General features: G+C 45.9%; 1 protein-coding gene and 1 pseudogene across 2 annotated transcripts in view; one reads left to right on the top strand and one right to left on the bottom strand.

The window, feature by feature from the left end:
• Window positions 1-9,360, bottom strand: part of LOC149974627 (paired box protein Pax-5-like) — a 54,303-nt pseudogene extending 44,943 nt beyond the window's left edge. The window contains exon 1 of the transcript XR_016489123.1: window positions 9,253-9,360. The product of XR_016489123.1 is annotated as a paired box protein Pax-5-like (transcript). The remainder of the gene's footprint in view (window positions 1-9,252) is intronic.
• The window catches only part of LOC118936868 (uncharacterized), a 121,447-nt gene continuing 108,603 nt past the window's right edge, over window positions 4,349-17,192 (top strand). Inside the window, 1 exon segment of the mRNA XM_090209791.1 lies at window positions 4,349-4,755. The gene's annotated coding sequence lies outside the window, so the exon portion shown is untranslated.

Below are 17,192 nucleotides of genomic sequence, written 5' to 3'. Positions count from 1 at the left end.
GAGGAGAAAGAGGAGAGGAGGAGAGGAGAGGAGAGGAGGAGAAGAAAGAGGAGAGGAGGAGAGGAGAGGAGAGGAGGAGAAAGAGGAGAGGAGGAGAGGAGAGGAGAGGAGGAGAAGAAAGAGGAGAGGAGGAGAGGAGAGAAGAGGAGGAGAAGAAAGAGGAGAGGAGAAGAAGAAAGAGGAGAGGAGGAGAGGAGAGGAGAGGAGGAGGGGTGCTTCTTTAAAAAGTGTTTATAATGATTGCAGAGAATTCGAGCCAGAATTGTTGTTTTGGTTTTAGTTCCATCCATTCCTTTTCCCCATTTCCTTTATTTTGTACTTATGACAAGTTCTCCCTCTCTCTCTCTCTCTCGTTTTTTTGGGTGGGTGAACCCCCTAAACGAATGTTCACTCCGCGTTCCTTTATTACACGCCCGCGTGATTGTCAACATAATGAGAGAAAAAAAACCCGCACGATATCTCCGCTTTAAGTATGCCTTCGTTTATTAAAAATAAAAATAAAGGCATAACTAATAAATACAGTCGATATATCACTGACAGGAAAGGGAACGGCTTGGGCATTAAAAAAAAAAAAAAACGTGTCGCCATTCTAACCTATACGTTGCCTAGGAAACACATTCAACCTGACGTAAATATATGTTCGTACAAGTAGGATAAATTCCACTAATATTTCAATTTCTCCGCATGTGGAGTATAGTTACCCAGGAGAACGCTAGCTTGCCTCCTCTACACTCTAACCACCAGGCTACCTGCCTCCTCTACACTCTAACCACTAGGCTACCTGCCTCCTCTACACTCTAACCACTAGACTACCTGCCTCCTCTACACTCTAACCACTAGGCTACCTGCCTCCTCTACACTCTAACCACTAGGTTAACTGCCGCCCCTACACTCTAACCACTAGGCTACCTGCCTCCTCTCCACTCTAACCAATAGGCTACCTGCCTCCTCTACACTCTAACCACTAGGCTACCTGCCTCCTCTACACTCTAACCACTAGGCTACCTGCCTCCTCTACACTCTAACCACTAGGCTACCTGCCTCCTCTACACTCTAACCACTAGGCTACCTGCCTCCTCTACACTCTAACCACTAGACTACCTGCCTCCTCTACACTCTAACCACTAGGCTACCTGTCTCCTCTACACCCTAACCACTAGACTACCTGCCTCCTCTCCACTCTAACCACTAGACTACCTGCCTCCTCTCCACTCTAACCACTAGACTACCTGCCACCTCTCCACTCTAACCACTAGGCTACCTGTCTCCTCTACACTCTAACCACTAGGCTACCTGCCTCTAACCACTAGACTACCTGCCTCCTCTACACTCTAACCACTAGACTACCTGCCTCCTCTACACTCTAACCACTAGGCTACCTGCCTCCTCTACACTCTAACCACTAGGCTACCTGCCTCCTCTACACTCTAACCACTAGACTACCTGCCTCCTCTACACTCTAACCACTAGGCTACCTGCCTCCTCTACACTCTAACCACTAGGCTACCTGCCTCCTCTACACTCTAACCACTAGGCTACCTGCCTCCTCTACACTCTAACCACTAGGCTACCTGCCACCTCTACACTCTAACCACTAGGCTACCTGCCACCTCTACACTCTAACCACTAGGCTACCTGCCTCCTCTACACTCTAACCACTAGGCTACCTGCCACCTCTACACTCTAACCACTAGGCTACCTGCCGCCCCTACACTCTAACCACTAGGCTACCTGCCTCCTCTACACTCTAACCACTAGGCTACCTGCCTCCTCCACACTCTAACCACTAGACTACCTACCTCCTCTACACTCTAACCACTAGGCTACCTGCCTCCTCCACACTCTAACCACTAGACTACCTACCTCCTCTACACTCTAACCACTAGGCTACCTGCCTCCTCTACACTCTAACCACTAGGCTACCTGCCTCCTCTACACTCTAACCACCAGGCTACCTACCTCCTCTACACTCTAACCACTAGGCTACCTGCCACCCCTACACTCTAACCACTAGACTACCTGCCTCCTCTACACTCTAACCACTAGACTACCTGCCTCCTCTAACCACTAGACTACCTGCCTCCTCTAACCACTAGGCTACCTGCCTCCCCTACACTCTAACCACTAGGCTACCTGCCACCTCTACACTCTAACCACTAGGCTACCTGCCACCTCTACACTCTAACCACTAGGCTACCTGCCTCCTCTACACTCTAACCACTAGGCTACCTGCCTCCTCTAACCACTAGGCTACCTGCCTCCTCTAACCACTAGGCTACCTGCCTCCTCTAACCACTAGACTACCTGCCTCCTCTAACCACTAGGCTACCTGCCTCCTCTACACTCTAACCACTAGGCTACCTGCCTTCCCTACACTCTAACCACTAGGCTTACCTGCCTCCTCTACACTCTAACCACTAGGCTACCTGCCTCCTCTACACTCTAACCACTAGGCTACCTGCCTCCTCTACACTCTAACCACTAGGCTACCTGCCTCCTCTAACCTCTAACCACTAGGCTACCTGCCTCCCCTACACTCTAACCACTAGGCTACCTGCCTCCTCTACACTCTAACCACTAGACTACCTGCCGCCCCTACACTCTAACCACTAGGCTACCTGCCTCCTCTACACTCTAACCACTAGTCTACCTGCCTCCCCTACACTCTAACCACTAGGCTACCTGCCTCCTCTACACTCTAACCACTAGTCTACCTGCCTCCTCTATACTCTAACCACTAGGCTACCTGCCTCCTCTACACTCTAACCACTAGGCTACCTGCCTCCTCTATACTCTAACCACTAGGCTACCTGCCTCCCCTACACTCTAACCACTAGGCTACCTGCCTCCTCTACACTCTAACCACTAGGCTACCTGCCTCCCCTACACTCTAACCACTAGACTACCTGCCTCCCCTACACTCTAACCACTAGACTACCTGCCTCCCCTACATTCTAACCACTAGACTACCTGCCTCCCCTACACTCTAACCACTAGGCTACCTGCCACCCCTCCACTCTAACCACTAAGCTACCTGCCTCCTCTACACTCTAACCACTAAGCTACCTGCCTCCCCTACACTCTAACCACTAAGCTACCTGCCTCCCCTACACTCTAACCACTAGGCTACCTGCCACCTCTACACTCTAACCACTAGGCTGCCTGCCTCCTCTACACTCTAACCACTAGGCTACCCTGCCTCCTCTACACTCTAACCACTAAGCTACCTGCCACCCCTACACTCTAACCACTAGGCTACCTGCCACCTCTACACTCTAACCACTAGGCTACCTGCCTCCTCTACACTCTAACCACTAGACTACCTGCCTCCTCTCCACTCTAACCACTAGACTACCTGCCACCTCTCCACTCTAACCACTAAGCTACCTGCCTACCCTACACTCTAACCACTAGTCTACCTGCCTCCTCTACACTCTAACCACTAGACTACCTGCCTCCTCTACACTCTAACCACTAGACTACCTTTCTCCTCTACACTCTAACCACTAGTCTACCTGCCTCCTCTACACTCTAACCACTAGACTACCTGCCTCCTCTACACTCTAACCACTAGGCTACCTGCCTCCTCGTAATACGTAGAGGAGGCAGGTAGCTTAGTAGTTAGAGTGTAGAGGAGGCAGCAGGTAGCCTAGCGGTTAGAGTGTTGGGGAGGCAGGTAGCCTAGCAGTTAGAGCCTTGGGGAGGCAGGTAGCCTAGCGGTTAGAGCGTTGGGGAGGCAGGTAGCCTAGCAGTTAGAGCGTTGGGGAGGCAGGTAGCCTAGCGGTTAGAGCGTTTTGGTGCAGCAGGTAGCCTAGTGGTTAGAGCGTTGGGGAGGCAGGTAGCCTAGCGGTTAGAGCATTGGGGCGGCAGGTAGCCTAGCGGTTAGAGTGTTGGGCCAGTATCTGAAAGGTTGCTGGATCGAATCCCCGAGCTGATAAGGTAACAATCTGTTGTTCTGAACAAGGCAGTTAACCCCACTGTTCCCCGGTAGGCCGTCATTGTAAATAAGAATTTGTTCTTAACTGACTTTCCTAGTTAAATAAATAAACGCTTACACAAAAAGAATATTTGTGAGAGACATTTTACAAACTCTTAAATTAAAGGCAACAAAATAAACATTCATATATGTTGTCTTCTGGCTCGTCCTCCTTATCAAAGGTTAGTAGTTCCGTCAACAATATGACGTTCCTCCCTTCTCTTTCCTCGTTGACTTCCGGGTCTGTAACCGATAGTCTACCCCACGGTATAAACCACGGACCCGCTACGGATCGGGAGGGAGTAACAGAGTAACGTGCCCACGGTGCACCTCCTTCAATAGACAATTCTATAAATTATTATTTCACGGGTCAGAGACGGCAGCGGAGGGACGCGCACTATCACACGCCCGCGCACACAGAGCGTTACCAGGGGGTCCTGTCAATCACAGAGCGAACGTGTGTGTGTGTGTGTGTGTGACCAACCGGGTGTGTGTGTATTGCTGTGTATTGTTGTGAAATTGTTAGATATTACTTGTTAGATATTACTGCACTGTTGGAGCTAGAAACACAAGCATTTCATTACACCGGCAATTACATCTGCTAAACATGTGTACGTGACCAATACATTTTTATTTGTATTTGACAGCACCTGGGCCTAACAAGGGTCTGAACTTGGACCTGTTGTAGACGAAATGCACCCTCTCCTAACCCGGTGGATTAGCGCCATGAGACGGGTTGAGAGACAGAAAACCCCGAACTACTAACGACCTACATACAGGTAAACTGGTCTTATCAATAGACTAGCTTTAACTGCGCAATTAGACGCTCAAACCCACGTTCTCCAAACATAAAATGTCGAAGTTACTCCGGACGTCAAAATGTGTCAACGTGTTGTTGTTTTTCCTGCTACTCTGCATTGTTTCGTCATCAGCATCTAGAACAGCTTCGACGCTCCGTGATTCTAATCTGGAACTCTTATCGGGACGGACGTGACAACATTCTAACTATAATTACATTCCGTCATTTGGTGTTTTGGTTTTTTGACGGTGGGTTGAGATCTGGTGACTGATATATGACCATTGGCGTATGGTTTACATGGGTTTTCATCTTCCTCGAAACACCATTCAGTGACCACTGGTGTCCTGTACGATGGGATGGGGGCATTCAAATCAAATCCAATGTTATTAATCACACGCGCCGAATACAACAGGTGTTTTACGGTGAAATGCCCGAACCAACAATTCAGTTGAAAAAAAAAATACGGATAAGAAATAAAAGTAACAAGTAATTAAAGAGCAGCGGTAACATAACAATAGTGAGACTATATACAGGGGGGTACCGATACAGAGTCAATGTGCGGGGGCACCGGTTAGTTGAGGTAATATGTACATGTAGGTAGAGTTAATTAAGTGACTATGCATAGATGACAACGACAGAGAGTAGCAGCTGCATTGAAGAAGGGGGGGGGGGGGGGTGCAATGCAAATAGTCTGAGTAGCCATTTGATTAGGTGTTCAGGAGTCCGATGTCTTGGGGATAGAAGCTGTTCAGAAGCATTGCCATCCATAGACATAGTAGCCAAAATAATGGCCTGCAACAGCAGCACGACCCTAAGAATGAGGAGATTGATTCATTAACTCAGGAGCAACACCTGCTTTCAATATACTTTGTATCCGTCAATTACTCAAGTGTTTCCATTATGTTGGCAGTTACCAAGCTAGGCTTAGATTTCCCCTTCTCTTTACCCTCCCTGTCTATACCCTCCCCCTCTATACCCTCCCTGTCGTTACCCTCCCTGTCGTTACCCTCCCCCTCTATACTCTCCCTGTCTTTACCCTCCCTGTCGTTACCCTCCCTGTCTATACCCTCCCCTCCCTGTTTCTACCCTCCCTGTCTCTACCCTCCCTGTCGTTACCCTCCCTGTCGTTACCCTCCCTGTCTATACCCTCCCTGTCGTTACCCTTCCTGTCGTTACCCTCCCTGTCGTTACCCTTCCTGTCGTTACCCTCCCTGTCTATACCCTCCCCTCCCTGTCTCTACCCTCCCTGTCTATACCCTCCCTGTCTATACCCTCCCTGTCTCTACCCTCCCCGTCTATACCCTCCCCGTCTATACCCTCCCTGTCTATACCCTCCCCCTCTATACCTTCCCTGTCTATACCCTCCCTGTCTATACCCTCCCTCTTTTTACCCTCCCTGTCTTTACCCTCCCCCTCTATACCCTCCCTGTCTATACCCTCCCTGTCTCTACCCTCCCCGTCTATACCCTCCTTGTCTATACCCTCCCTGTCTCTACACTCCTCGTCTATACCCTCCCTGTCTCTACCCTCCCTGTCTCTACCCTCCCTGTCTCTACCCTCGCTGCCTATGCCCTCCCTGTCTATACCCTCCCTGTCGTAATTAAAGTGAGAGGAAGTCGTGTGAAGAGACACACACACACTCAGAGGAAGGCGTACACACAGGCCATCTAGGGAGGTCCGTTTCATTTAGCTCTCTGCAGAGCACCGTGGGGTTCAAAGGTTATTCAGTCACACAAATCCTATTACCTCTCCTTCTGTAGACCGGAGGCCCAGTCCTGAACCCCACAACCAGATGAAAGCGAGAGAATGTTCTGTCGGTTTCTATACACCCCCCCCCCCCCCCCCCCCCCTTCGCATCCCTCAACACGAGTTATCGCGCATTACATTATCAATGAATGAAATATATTTGCATTGACGTATAGGGACCGGGCATCCTTTCACAATACAACATTATCCATAATGATAATCACAACTCTTACAATAAATCACCGTAAAGAAACAAGAAGAGGTTAGTCAAAGTAAATAATTGATTGTTTGGCTAAATCGAAGAACTTAAAATACACGACATAGACTATATTACGGGCTACTTTTAGTAATACGTAATGGGTTTATAACGGTGTCATGGTTGTGTAATGAATGCAGTGACGCGACGTTGTTAAAGACCGGCACAAATGAATAGGCCAGTTAGAAGCGAGGGGGGCCTATAATAACACGTCGTATTACGTGACAGGCCTAACCACGCCTGTTAGTACAGTTAGTACCTGACGCCCCTTTACGCGTGGCGTCGTAAATAATGAGCACCATTTTGGAATGTCTATACACGTCATATACGTTTGTATCAAAATGTCACCTCAGCGGGTTTCCGGTATGGAATTGATGCGCGTGAGGTTCGATCGCCTTGTTCTTCTGTGTTGCCGTAGTTTAACATAAAAACCCACAGTTAAGACAACCCTGTTGGTTTTTATGAATATTCTGAACCAATATTAATTTAGGAGGAAGGGGGGGGGAAACGACGGTTAGACCTGGTTTCACTTAAACTCACTATACGTCTTTAGTGGTATCAATAGAATCTAAGGGGGTTTCTGTAAAGTTGGAGTAGGTAGGCCTAGTTTTGAGTTTTAAAAAAATGCTGATATTTATTTAGATAATCAACCGTCGTTAGAACCCAGAGAATATATATATTGATCACTATTACTAATATAACTAATCGATAACTATTGCTAATGTTGGCGCTGTTTACCACCCCCCCCCCCCCCAAAAAAAAATAGATTGCTCAGACCACAAGAGAAGTAGGAACTTCGATCAGTTGTTGCAGATGTGTGTGTTTGTTACGAGCATGCAAATTCAAGAATTTAAAATTAGACTATTTTAAATGTTATAAAAAGTGCAACCCGGAAGGCAAGACAACAACACGTGCATCATTTTTTTTTTGGTTTGGCCAGTATAAATATGTCTAGACTAGAGGCTATGTTAAAACACGCAATGGCGACACTATCAGACATTTTCACATTTTTTTCCCAAACATACTTTAAAAAATATATATATATATATATATATATATATTAAGCAACGAATCGAAAATGAACTGATGTCTGTTATCGCTAATATGTATTCCCTCTGAATCAACACAATAGGATTTATACACATTTAACTAGGGGGTCCTTTTGTTTTCTTTTTAAAACGTGTCAAACCTGTATATTATAATTGTTTTGTCATAATCTCGACATAATTTGAAGCATCAAAAAAAATTAAGTATAATTAGGAAGAGCTATTTGTAGCCTACATTCAAATGAATGATATGAAAAAGCCGAACCCGAGTCGGGGACCATGGTAACGCGTGAACACAGTAAACACGGTAAACCTTTCAGCAGATCGCGCTCTGGTTTAGGACGTAAATATTACAGTCGACAACAACAAGAGACTCAATATATTCCATGACACCAGTGAGGCGACTTGGTTAAATAGTTTGTGTGTGTGTGTGTGTGTGTGTGTGTGCGTGCCTGTGTGCGTGTGGCTTGCAGAGGCCCTTTCTCCACTGTTGCGTGCGTTTGTGTGTGAAGACAAGACCTTCACCCCACCCAATGAGCCTCTGTCCTCTCCTCGACAGACTGCTGTGATTGATCCTGTATTTTGTACAGTGCATTGACACCATACACGTGGGTAATACTGACATAACAACCCCCCCCCCCCTCTCAATATGTGCTCATGTTCCCCCCCCCCCTCCCTATAAAATTGAGAAATACATATGAACAGATGCATAGATTAGATTAGCCGAGTTTGAGATTAACCGAACTAGATTAGCCACTTGTTCAGAATCCCAAAGTCATGTTTAACATCTGCCAAGTCATCCTAGCAGCACACCTGTCGCAGGTCTGTCTTCTGTACGCGTCAGGCGTCACGCGTCACGCGTCAAACACCTACTATACCGTCAAAAAAATAAAAAACAAACACACACGAATCGACTTCATAAAACACCGACTTTTATCATCTGCATATAACACAAGTCTTGAACGTTACACAACGGCCTTAAAGCAATGCGGAATATATACAGGATGCATCAATTACTGAATTCAAGAACAGCCCCAATGCAAACTGTTAAGTAGCCTGACAACACTGACTGTATCTAGAGTCTGGCTGGTTGAAACGTCTCTTGGAGAATCTCTGCCTGCTCACCAAAAAACATGTGCTACACGCGCCACTTAAAAAATATAGGCCCCTTAATTAAAAAAAAGTTCAAACGGAAATCGAGTTAAATTACTTCAGAAAAAGTTATAGATTGAACGTCAACAAAAAAAAAAACTCACCCTGTTGGAAACTTCACATTGGAGAAAACTGAAGCCAAAGCTAAAAACGCATTCCTGTTTGACAATGATAATATCGTTGTGTGGTAATACTTCATCACTAGTAAGTCGCCTAAAAGCGTCAGGTCTATGAGAGTTGTTAGCATAGAGAGAAGCAGCCAGCGGCCCTTACCTACCTGCTCGTCCCGGCCTCAACACATGACCCTCGGCCTCTACTTCCATTCTGCTCCCGTTGGGCTTGGAGCTGGGCGGGGGAAGCGATGGATGTGTGGGGGGGTGTTGGGTGGGGGGGTGTTGGGGGGAGAAAGAACAAAAAACTTTTCTCTAACGCTTCCCCTCTTCCTCCTCTCTCCCTCCTCACACACTTTTTTTTTCCTTTCTCTCTTTTCTCTCTCTCGCAACAGTACTTTTTGGTGAGTTGTATAAAGGGGTGAAATAATTCGACCCTTCCGCTCCCTATTGCGACACTGCACAGGGCGCAGTGATCTGAGACTAAACACTTTAGGTGGAAAGGCCTTGGAGGGGAGCGTGAAATGATCACACCGAGAGGGAGTCAAAAGAGCCGCGCTCTCAATGTGCGCTCATGTCCCCCCCGCCCTCCTCCCCCTCTTTCTCTCTTTCACTCTCTCTCTCTTTCCTACACACGCACGAACGCACAACGAGACACACAATGGTATCAATATACACACACACACACTGGCACGTCACACGCACACACGTGCACCTGCAAGGCTGTGGTCCCCGCGCGCTTGCGCATCTGTCACGGAGTTCCACTTTACCAAACTACCCCCCCCCCCCCCCCCCCCATCTCTCTCTGTCTCTCACCAGCTTTCCCCATGATACTCTCTCTATCCAACGGCCAACGAACACAACGTTAAACACGACTCGTCGTTGAGTCGACTGCTTGTAGTAATGGCACAGACGAATGAATGACGGCAACAACTATCTGTCATCCGGATCCTGCACTTTTAGGAAAAAAATAACCGATTTGGGAGGGTGGGGGGGGCACTGATCCTAGATCGGTACCTAAAGGGGGGGAAACTTCTAGCTCTTCTCAGCGTCATCACCCACCTGTTGTTGTTAAAGCACGACAACTTTTGAGCCTCGATCCCCTTTGAGACTGTCGCCTAGTGGTTTATAAATACCTCAGACTACCTCTGACTACCTCTGACTACGTTATAGTGTTCTGATCTACAGGCACCGTGTGTGTGTGTGTGTGTGTGTGTGTGTGTGTGTGTTTATTAGGCGTATAGACTGTACCCTATGTTAACGTGCTGGTTAGTTTGGCTTTGAACTGAAGCCCGGTCCATGTCAGGAGAGGAAGAACTCAACGTATTATTAGGTATGTAAATCAACCATGACTTGGCCTTAGAACAGCAACGAGAGAGTAAGGAGGCATCAGACAGACGTGTGTTTCTCTCTCTCTCTCTGTCTCTCTCTTTCTCTCTCTCTCTCTCTGTCTCTCTGTCTCTCATTCTCTCTCTGTCTCTGTCTGTCTCTCTCTTTCTCTGTCTCTCTCTCTCTCTCTCTGTCTCTCTGTCTCTCATTCTCTCTCTGTCTCTCATTCTCTCTCTGTCTTTGTCTGTCTCTCTCTCCTCTCTCTCTCTCTGTCTCTCTCTCTCTCTCTCACTCTCACTCTCTCTCACTCTCTCTCTGGAAAACATCATCAGAGCGCTGGTCGGTTGGTAGTTCGGGTCCCAGGGTTCACGAGCGACACAGAGACAATTGAGTGCAGAACAAAGCGTTGAGACAGCGACCAATTTTACTCGCCTTGTCTCGCTCTGCTCCCCTCCGCGACCCTGACCCTTCTGCCTCCCGCGACAACGGGGCGGGCGAAACAAAACACGACATAAATAGCGACGTTTTGTCTTTTTTTTAAATGTATTTTATTCATAGTGACGTTTAAGAAGCCATTCACCAGAGCGCAATAAGACAGAAAATATATTGACTTGATGTCATTGTGACGTCGTTTCCTTGTCGTAAATACCGTGTAAATTTTTTTTGAAAAACACCTTGTAAAATATCGTTTTTTTTTGGTTTGTTGTTGTTGTTGTTTCAATATCAATTATTCATTCAATCAATAATTGTAAATAATTTAAATCAATAATCAAAATGAGTAATATTGTGACTGAGATGTGTGCATCGTGTAATACCAGACAGTTAAAACCTCTCTAAAGGCTGTTTAAACACCTTGCATGGATATTTAGAAAGACATAAATAAGCACTTAAACACAATATTCAATTCACTCTTTCACTCTTACACAATATGCCCATACACTCAGAACCCTCCATTGGTGTCTTTGGCTCTGAAGTGACCTCTATTGGAGTTGTCTCCCTGAACAGAACAACAACATTAAAACAACCGTTATTCGGCCTACAACAAAAACAGACAGGAGTTTGTGAAGTGCAAACCAACCGTCCGTTTCTTTCTCCGCCTAGTTTAGGAGAGGAGGATCATTTACGTTTATGATTTTATAGCGATGTCATTTCTACTTCTCGGCATAACAAAGCGCATGTTTATTTTATTTTTTATTTTACCTTTATTTAAACTAGGCAAGTCAGTTTAAGAACAAATTCTTATTTTCAATGACGGCCTAGGAACAGTGGGGTTAACTGTCGTAGGATATAGCAGAAAGACTAAAAAGGGGGGAACATATAAAATATCTTCGATTAAAATAATACACGGCCTAAAAACCCACTGCGTCAAAGTTGGAAAATATACTGATTATATTATTTTGTGAGAAAGAAAATATTTGTTGATAAAAGTCGGGTCTTAACAGCCTTATTAAAACGGTTTTTACAGCGTTGGAATCTTTTCTCTCTGCAGGCCACACATATTAGTCAATTCTATAGGCCTTTATCCGAAAAACATACCAGGGATTTATTTTCAAACCATGAAAACATATAAGTGGTAATGTGTTAATAACTATTATTATTACCTATTCATTATTATTATTATTATTACTATTATTATAGGGGTATATTTCGTTTTTGTTGCAATGATTTCGGATAACGAAACATGAAACAATTTCCTCTATAGTAAATAAATAAATAAATAAATAATACTTAAAACATATCGTTTTTTTTTTATCAAACGCTACAACGAGACAATAACTGAGTTTGCATCCAATTTTTTCTCATGTTCCTTCTGGGAGAAAGATCCTAAAATAAAATACTATTGGGGAGAGTAATACCAATAACCAATCTTGATCGATCAAATCAAATTGTGTTTATGACGTGCGCCGAATACAAAATCCCACCGACAGGACCTCACAGTCGCAAACGCTTCCTTTACAAGCCCTTAAACCAACAATGCAGTTTTAAGAGAAAATACCTAAAGAAAGAAAATAAAAGTAATAAATAATTAAAGAGCAGCATTAAAATAACAATAGTGAGGTTTATGTAAAGGTGGGGGGTGCTGGATCTCCACTGCGCATTTGCTGTCTCAGTGTAATTTAGGCCGATTTTGGATCCAAAACAGTCGCCTACAGTAGCTATATCACATACAGATGAAACCCCTTCATTAATGTATTTAATGTAGGCCTGCGTATCATTCTACTTCATTAATGTATTTAATGTAGGCCTGCGTATCATTCTACTTCATTAATGTATTTAATGTAGGCCTGCATATCATTCTACTTCATTCATGTATTTAATGTAGGCCTGCGTATCATTCTACTTCATTAATGTATTTAATGTAGGCCTGCATATCATTCTACTTCATTCATGTATTTAATGTAGGCCTGCATATCATTCTACTTCATTCATGTATTTAATGTAGGCCTGCGTATCATTCTACTTCATTCATGTATTTAATGTAGGCCTGCGTATCATTCTACTTAATGCATTTAATGTAGGCCTGCACATCATTCTACTTCATTAGGACCACCTTTAGCCAGTAAATTCGCATTAGTTTGGGTGATATTAATTATTATTATTATTATTATTATTGTTTGTTGGTTTTCCTTTTATTTTTCTGGTTAATGAATGTGATTAGAGCGAGGCGGGGGTTGGGGTGGAAAGGGATATTGTTTCTGTGACCCCCCCGGTCTGACCGAGCGGAACCGGAAAGAATCGCATTAAGAGCGCGAGACAGAAGAACTAAAGGGAACAATTAGAAGAGAAACGTAAACAAAACAAATGCATACTTTGTTTGTTTGTGGGTCCTCGTCCGTCTCTGCGGCTTTCATCCAGCCGCCAGTCCTCAATATAAAGCGGTTTCAAAGGGGAAGTCTACACATGTTTTCGGTACCTACATTAACTTGCTAATGCAGCGCAATCATATCCTCAAACTGATACAGCCCAGCGGCAATGTACTCAATACATTTGTTGTGGTCGACAAAACATCACTTACACACTATAAACATATTGACTAATATATATATATATTATATAACATATAGGGTAATACTGTCTGAACCGTCTTTTTTCGGGATGTGAGGCCATTGTAATTTACAGAAGATGAAACACTATCTCTCTCTCACACACACACATACAGGCGCCTTCAGAGACTATTCATACCCCTCGATTTATTCCACATTTCGTTGTGTTACGACCTGAATTTAAAATTATATTGACTTTTGACACACACAATACCCCAATAATGACATCACAATACCCCAATAATGGCATCACAATACCCCAATAAAGACATCACAATACCCCCATAATGACAAAGTGAAAAACATGTTGTTGTTTTTTTAGACATGATTTTCAAATGTATTGAAAATGAAATACAGAAATGTCTTATTTACATAAGTATTTACAGCCCCCGAGTCAATATGTTGTAGAAGCACCTTTGGCAGCGATTACAGCTGTTGAGTCTTTCTGGATAAATATCTAAGAGCTTTGCAAACGTGGATTATTCTTATTAAAATTCTTCAAGCTCTGTCAAGTTTGTTGTTGATCATCGCTAGACAGCCATTTCCAAGTCTTGCCATAGATTTTCAAGACGATTTAAGTAAAAACTGTAACTAGGCAACTCAAGAACATTCGATTTCTTCTTGGTAAGCAACTCCAGTGTAGAATTGACCTTGTTTTGTAGATTATTGTCCTGCTGAAAGGTGAATTCCTCTCCCAGTGTCTGGTGTAAAAGCAGACTGAACCAGGTTTTCCTCTAGGATTTTGTCTGTTCTTAGCTCTGTTCTGTTTATTTTCATCCTGAAAAACTCGCCAGTATTTGCTGATGACAAGCATACCCATACCATGATGCAGCCACCACCATGCTTGAAAATAAGGAGGCAGTTACTCAGTGATGTGTTGTGTTGGATTTGCCCCAAACATGAGGCTTTGCATTTAGGCTAGAAAGTGTCTTCCTTTGTAGATGTTTTTTTTTTACATCCCCCTATATCCCCCAGTAGACCAGCCTATATCCCCCAGTAGACCAGCCTATATCCCCCAGTAGACCAGCCTATATCCCCCAGTAGACCAGCCTATATCCCCCAGTAGACCAGCCTATATCCCCCAGTAGACCAGCCTATATCCCCCAGTAGGCCAGCCTATATCCCCCAGTAGACCAGCCTATATCCCCCAGTAAACCAGCCTACATCCCCCAGTAGGCCAGCCTATATCCCCCATTAGACCAGCCTATATCCCCCAGTAGACCAGCCTATATCCCCCAGTAGACCAGCCTATATCCCCAGTAGACCAGCCTATATCCCCAGTAGACCAGCCTACATCCCCCAGTAGACCAGCCTATATCCCCCTATATCCCCTTGTAGACCAGCCTATATCTCCTTGTAGACCAGCCTATATCCCCCAGTAGACCAGCCTATATCCCCCAGTAGACCAGCCTATATCCCCCAGTAGGCCAGCCTATATCCCCCAGTAGACCAGCCTATATCCCCCAGTAAACCAGCCTACATCCCCCAGTAGGCCAGCCTATATCCCCCATTAGACCAGCCTATATCCCCCAGTAGACCAGCCTATATCCCCCAGTAGACCAGCCTATATCCCCAGTAGACCAGCCTATATCCCCAGTAGACCAGCCTACATCCCCCAGTAGACCAGCCTATATCCCCCTATATCCCCTTGTAGACCAGCCTATATCTCCTTGTAGACCAGCCTATATCCCCCAGTAGACCAGCCTATATCCCCCAGTAGACCAGCCTATATCCCCCAGTAGGCCAGCCTATATCCCCCAGTAGACCAGCCTATATCCCCCAGTAGACCAGCCTATATCCCCCAGTAGGCCAGCCTATATCCCCCATTAGACCAGCCTATATACCCAAGTAGACCAGCCTATATCCCCAGTAGACCAGCCTATATCCCCAGTAGACCAGCCTATATCCCCAGTAGACCAGCCTATATCCCCAGTAGACCAGCCTATATCCCCAGTAGACCAGCCTATATCCCCAGTAGGCCAGCCTATATCCCCAGTAGGCCAGCCTATATCCCCAGTAGACCAGCCTATATCCCCAGTAGACCAGAAAATATATCCCCCAGTAGACCAGCCTATATCCCCCAGTAGACCAGCCTATATCCCCAGTAGACCAGCCTATATCCCCAGTAGACCAGCCTATATCCCCCAGTAGACCAGCCTATATCCCCCAGTAGACCAGCCTATATCCCCCAGTAGACCAGCCTATATCCCCCAGTAGACCAGCCTATATCCCCCAGTAGACCAGCCTATATCCCCCAGTAGACCAGCCCAACAGGGGTCTATCTCACCCACAGCTCCACAGTCGGCTAGCACAGGAAGTCCCCCGGTAGACCAGCCTATATCCCCCAGTAGACCAGCCTATATCCCCCAGTAGACCAGCCTATATCCCCCAGTAGACCAGTCTATATCCCCCAGTAGACCAGCCTATATCTCCCAGTAGACCAGCCCAACAGGGGTCTATCTCAGCCACAGCTCCACAGTCGGCTAGCACAGGAAGTCCCCCGGTAGACCAGCCTATATCCCCCAGTAGACCAGCCCAACAGGGGTCTATCTCAGCCACAGCTCCACAGTCGGCTAGCACAGGAAGTTCCCCAGTAGACCAGCCTATATCTCCCAGTAGACCAGCCTATATCCCCCAGTAGACCAGCCCAACAGGGGTCTATCTCAGCCACAGCTCCACAGTCAGCTAGCACAGGAAGTCCCCCAGTAGACCAGCCCAACAGGGGTCTATCTCAGCCACAGCTCCACAGTCGGCTAGCACAGGAAGTCTGGCCACTAGATTGAAAAGTGAGGAACGTTATTTATCCATGACACGTTTTGTGACACCACTCCGCACCGGGTCTATTTGTATGTAAAGGTAAACATCTTGCCGTGACCATTCGACAAGAGAGGACAAGGGTCTCCCGTGACTAGCTTTATACTCATGAGACACACACACACACACACACTCCTGTCAATGTGGTTTTACTCACAGGAGACAAGACGTGTTGTGCAGGCATTGTTGGTGTGTGTGTGTGTGTGTGTGTGTGTGTGTGTGTGTGTGTGTGTGTGTGTGTGTGTGTGTGTGTGTGTGTGTGTGTGTGTGTGTGTGTGTGTGACGGACGAGCGGGCGGGCGGGAGGACGGACGGACGGACAAAGATCGCACAATACACAGACAACAAAGACTGGTCCTCAGTCTAGAGACCAAAGAATGGTCCTCAGTCTAGAGACCTCAGTCCTCAGTCTAGAGACCAAAGAATGGTCCTCAGTCTAGAGACCAAAGAATGGTCCTCAGTCTAGAGACCAAAGAATGGTCCTCAGTCTAGAGACCAAAGAATGGTCCTCAGTCTAGAGACCAAAGAATGGTCCTCAGTCTAGAGACCAAAGAATGGTCCTCAGTCTAGAGACCAAAGAATTGTCCTCAGTCTAGAGACCAAATAATGGTCCTCAGTCCACAGACCAAAGAATGGTCCTCAGTCCACAGACCAAAGAATGGTCCTCAGTCTAGAGACCAAAGAATGGTCCTCAGTCCACAGACCAAAGAATGGTCCTCAGTCCACAGACCAAAGAATAGTCCTCAGTCCACAGACCAAAGAATAGTCCTCAGTCTAGAGACCAAAGAATGGTCCTCAGTCCACAGACCAAAGAATGGTCCTCAGTCCACAGACCAAAGAATAGTCCTCAGTCCACAGACCAAAGAATAGTCCTCAGTCTAGAGACCAAAGAATAGTCCTCAGTCTAGAGACCTCAGTCCT

Source organism: Oncorhynchus mykiss, chromosome 19 (genome assembly GCF_057628025.1).
Source record: "Oncorhynchus mykiss isolate SJ-2025 chromosome 19, ASM5762802v1, whole genome shotgun sequence".
NCBI lineage: Eukaryota > Metazoa > Chordata > Actinopteri > Salmoniformes > Salmonidae > Oncorhynchus > Oncorhynchus mykiss.
The sequence above is the reverse complement of the archived record's forward strand: the minus strand, read 5'-3'. Positions and strand labels throughout refer to the sequence as shown.